At 54.9% G+C, this 5,000-nt stretch overlaps 3 non-coding genes across 3 annotated transcripts in view; all 3 read right to left on the reverse strand.

The window, feature by feature from the left end:
- LOC126313558 (large subunit ribosomal RNA) overlaps positions 1-29 on the reverse strand; it is a 4,222-nt gene extending 4,193 nt beyond the window's left edge. Inside the window, exon 1 of the ribosomal RNA XR_007555239.1 lies at positions 1-29. This exon is cut by the window's left edge and continues 4,193 nt beyond it. This is a non-coding gene — a ribosomal RNA (large subunit ribosomal RNA).
- Positions 30-217: 188 nt separating this feature from the next.
- LOC126313642 (5.8S ribosomal RNA) lies at positions 218-372 on the reverse strand. Its single transcript, XR_007555291.1, has one exon. It is a non-coding gene; the product is annotated as a 5.8S ribosomal RNA (ribosomal RNA).
- Positions 373-733: 361 nt separating this feature from the next.
- Positions 734-2,626, reverse strand: LOC126313503 (small subunit ribosomal RNA). Its single transcript, XR_007555190.1, has one exon. It is a non-coding gene; the product is annotated as a small subunit ribosomal RNA (ribosomal RNA).
- Between the last annotated feature and the right edge of the window lie 2,374 nt (positions 2,627-5,000).

A 5,000-nucleotide genomic window follows, 5' to 3' on the forward strand; every position in this document is an offset into this window, starting at 1 on the left:
AGCGGGTAGTCTCGCCTGCTCTGAGGTCGTTGTACGAGGTGTCGCACGCCACACCGCCAGCCGGCTGTGCACGCTACCGAGAAAGTACCGGTATGCGAACCGCCAGGCGACGGGCGCGCATCGCACGTTTAAGGAGACGCGGCCGGCCACACAGGCGACCACGACACTCCCACGTCTCCGAAGCGGGACAAACGCCGCGCGCTTCAGTATACGTAGCCGACCCTCAGCCAGACGTGGCCCGGGAACGGAATCCATGGACCGCAATGTGCGTTCGAAACGTCGATGTTCATGTGTCCTGCAGTTCACATGTCGACGCGCAATTTGCTGCGTTCTTCATCGACCCACGAGCCGAGTGATCCACCGTCCTGGGTGATCTTTTCCTTTTCAGTCTCCCACTGTCTCTTTCAAGACAGTAGCATTTGCGGGACTGAGGCGTCTGACGGCCCCTGTTCCACTATTTTTTTGTGTCCAACGGCCTCACAGCCGATGGGCGTCGTACGGCTCCACACCGGAGCGGACAGGCACTCGGGCGAACGTCATTCAAAACCGGCGCCAGGCGCCAGGTACCGCAGGCCAGCCGCTCCAGAGCTTCAGCGCTCGTACCACACAACAACAACACTTCCGCTAGTTTTGAGAGGCACGCGTGGTTCCGCACGCGGCGCACGGCCACTGCCGTACAGGTAGCGTGTTGCGCGACACGACACGCACATCGAAAGACATGCAGTCTAGTCGGTAATGATCCTTCCGCAGGTTCACCTACGGAAACCTTGTTACGACTTTTACTTCCTCTAAATGATCAAGTTTGGTCATCTTTCCGGTAGCATCGGCAACGACAGAGTCGATGCCGCGTACCAGTCCGAAGACCTCACTAAATCATTCAATCGGTAGTAGCGACGGGCGGTGTGTACAAAGGGCAGGGACGTAAACAACGCGAGCTTATGACTCGCGCTTACTGGGAATTCCTCGTTCATGGGGAACAATTGCAAGCCCCAATCCCTAGCACGAAGGAGGTTCAGCGGGTTACCCCGACCTTTCGGCCTAGGAAGACACGCTGATTCCTTCAGTGTAGCGCGCGTGCGGCCCAGAACATCTAAGGGCATCACAGACCTGTTATTGCTCAATCTCGTGCGGCTAGAAGCCGCCTGTCCCTCTAAGAAGAAAAGTAATCGCTGACAGCACGAAGGATGTCACGCGACTAGTTAGCAGGCTAGAGTCTCGTTCGTTATCGGAATTAACCAGACAAATCGCTCCACCAACTAAGAACGGCCATGCACCACCACCCACCGAATCAAGAAAGAGCTATCAATCTGTCAATCCTTCCGGTGTCCGGGCCTGGTGAGGTTTCCCGTGTTGAGTCAAATTAAGCCGCAGGCTCCACTCCTGGTGGTGCCCTTCCGTCAATTCCTTTAAGTTTCAGCTTTGCAACCATACTTCCCCCGGAACCCAAAAGCTTTGGTTTCCCGGAGGCTGCCCGCCGAGTCATCGGAGGAACTGCGGCGGATCGCTGGCTGGCATCGTTTATGGTTAGAACTAGGGCGGTATCTGATCGCCTTCGAACCTCTAACTTTCGTTCTTGATTAATGAAAACATACTTGGCAAATGCTTTCGCTTCTGTTCGTCTTGCGACGATCCAAGAATTTCACCTCTAACGTCGCAATACGAATGCCCCCGCCTGTCCCTATTAATCATTACCTCGGGTTCCGAAAACCAACAAAATAGAACCGAGGTCCTATTCCATTATTCCATGCACACAGTATTCAGGCGGGCTTGCCTGCTTTAAGCACTCTAATTTGTTCAAAGTAAACGTGCCGGCCCACCGAGACACTCAACAAAGAGCACCCTGGTAGGATTTAAACGGGGTCCGCCTCGGGACGCGAAAGCACCCCTTCGGCTCGCCCCACCGGCAGGACGTCCCACGATACATGCCAGTTAAACACCGACGGGCGGTGAACCAACAGCGTGGGACACAAATCCAACTACGAGCTTTTTAACCGCAACAACTTTAATATACGCTATTGGAGCTGGAATTACCGCGGCTGCTGGCACCAGACTTGCCCTCCAATAGATACTCGTTAAAGGATTTAAAGTGTACTCATTCCGATTACGGGGCCTCGGATGAGTCCCGTATCGTTATTTTTCGTCACTACCTCCCCGTGCCGGGAGTGGGTAATTTGCGCGCCTGCTGCCTTCCTTGGATGTGGTAGCCGTTTCTCAGGCTCCCTCTCCGGAATCGAACCCTGATTCCCCGTTACCCGTTACAACCATGGTAGGCGCAGAACCTACCATCGACAGTTGATAAGGCAGACATTTGAAAGATGCGTCGCCGGTACGAGGACCGTGCGATCAGCCCAAAGTTATTCAGAGTCATCAAGGCAAACGGACCAGACAAGCCAATCCGATTGGTTTTGATCTAATAAAAGCGTCCCTTCCATCTCTGGTCGGGACTCTGTTTGCATGTATTAGCTCTAGAATTACCACAGTTATCCAAGTAACGTGGGTACGATCTAAGGAACCATAACTGATTTAATGAGCCATTCGCGGTTTCACCTTAATGCGGCTTGTACTGAGACATGCATGGCTTAATCTTTGAGACAAGCATATGACTACTGGCAGGATCAACCAGGGAGCTGCGTCAACTAGAGCTGAGCAGCCGGCCGCCCGGGAGTGTGTCCCGGGGGCCCGCGCGAACACGCAAGCGTCCGCTCAATTATTCTGCAAACAGGAGGAGGCCGAGCTCCCCTGCACGATACACCTCGAAACCCTCTCAGGTCCCGGCGGCGCGCAGCGCCGTCCTAGGTACTTGGTCGGTTTCGAGAGAGGCGCAATCACCCGGAGTTAGGCGAGTAGACGGTTTTAGTGCGAACACCCTTGCTCCCAACTGAGCTTGCCGCTGCCGACAGAGGCCCGGGAGCGTGCTGTCGTGGCATTGCCGGCGGGAGACAACACGCGCCACCTATGGTGACCGGCAGCTCCAACGCCAGCGCCACACAAGGGCAAAGCCCCACTTGGGTGCAGAAGCGAACTCTCCCAGCACAGCGCACGCGCCAACACGTCCGCACAACTGCGATACAAACCACCTGCGAGAACCGCTGGGGCGACCGAGCAGCAGACGGCGTCGCGGCGCCGAGTGCCAGGCGGCGGCGCATCCTCAACGCACACAGTCCTCAATCAGACCAGCACACTGCAGATGTCCACCGCGCTTCGCACCGGGCTCGGCTGAACCAACTTTGGCCGCCAGGCGCCGCGTGCAGGGTGCGCCGCAGCGTAGCTGCGCCGCCTGCCGGGCCCGTCTGCTGGCGCTCCTGCCACTCGGCGCCCCCCACCAGCCGGCTGTTGCGCGTGCGCCCACGCAGCGCGCGGCCAACACGCCGGGCGGCCCCCCTTCACCGGCCGGGAACAGTCCCACGAAGCCACCGCCGCGTATCGCTTCATACCCACATGGGCCTAGTCACGTGTGTGGATGTGGCGGGTACCGCTGAAACAACCGGTTAATAGCTGTACCGATCGTCGCCATCACAGATTCACCTCCAGCGTGAACCGCTCAACAACGGATTTCCAGTTCATTTGCGTATCTTGGGCAGTAAACGTAGATGTCCACCTACATTTGCGAATTCAACAATTCTTGCATGCCAGGATGTCATGTGTCACGACACACTACATCAGACCACATACACACTGCGACATGTGCAGAAGAGAACACGTGGAAGGTGGCCCGCGCACGTATGCGATGTCCCTTCCGCGATCCACTGTCAACCGGCATCTGCGGCATGTCCCAGATATGGAACGCGGTCCACCAGGGTAGCACTTTGTGTGAGGCAATACGACAAAGTCGGAATACACGCGTCACTACATCAGACGGCTCACGCTGACCTGACCTGACCTGACCTGACTCACCGCACCACCACCCCCAGCGACCCAGGGTGACATACAATGCGTTCGTACGTTCCTCCCACACGCCTCTACGGCGTACCACAGTGCAACCTAGCTGTTATTGGGAGACGAGACAAGTAGCATCGAGCACAACATATGGAAATTGAGATTCGACACCGTTGGGCACAGCCAGCGTACGGTCACACGTATCACACTACTTCACTCTGTACGTAACGACCGATGATCGGTACAGCGTGTGGGTTACGCGTACGACATCAGCGGACAATGGACACAGACCATACCACGACGTACACTGAGGGCGTCGACATCTGAATGCAACTGAACAGCTGCGAGGCTCATTTAACACTCAAACGCCAAACCGACCAGCTTGAGAGGACAGAGACACAAAGAGGGGGACAGAGGGGGGGGGCGATATAGTCCTATTGCAGTACAATTGACAGTGGATAGCGGGAATATGTGGAAAGTAAGCAACACTCGCAAGACATCTACATGAGGATAACAACGACACCAGAGATTCCGAGCAGTGAACTATGTTAGGCAAAGGGACAACGTGGGTTAGGTTAAGGGACAACGTGGGTTAGGTTAAGGGACAACGTGGGTTAGGTTAAGGGACAACGTGGGTTAGGTTAAGGGACAACGTGGGTTAGGTTAAGGGACAACGTGGGTTAGGTTAAGGGACAACGTGGGTTAGGTTAAGGGACAACGTGGGTTAGGTTAAGGGACAACGTGGGTTAGGTTAAGGGACAACGTGGGTTAGGTTAAGGGACAACGTGGGTTAGGTTAAGGGACAACGTGGGTTAGGTTAAGGGACAACGTGGGTTAGGTTAAGGGACAACGTGGGTTAGGTTAAGGGACAACTTGAGTTAGGTTAAGGGGCAACTTGAGTTAGGTTAAGGGGCAACTTGAGTTAGGTTAAGGGACAAATTGAGTTAGGTTAAGGGACAAATTGAGTTAGGTTAAGGGACAACTTGAGTTAGGTTAAGGGACAACTTGAGTTAGGTTAAGGGACAAATTGAGTTAGGTTAAGGGACAACTTGAGTTAGGTTAAGGGACAACTTGAGTTAGGTTAAGGGGCAACTTGAGTTAGGTTAAGGGACAAATTGAGTTAG

Source organism: Schistocerca gregaria, unplaced genomic scaffold (genome assembly GCF_023897955.1).
Source record: "Schistocerca gregaria isolate iqSchGreg1 unplaced genomic scaffold, iqSchGreg1.2 ptg000483l, whole genome shotgun sequence".
NCBI classification, from domain to species: domain Eukaryota; kingdom Metazoa; phylum Arthropoda; class Insecta; order Orthoptera; family Acrididae; genus Schistocerca; species Schistocerca gregaria.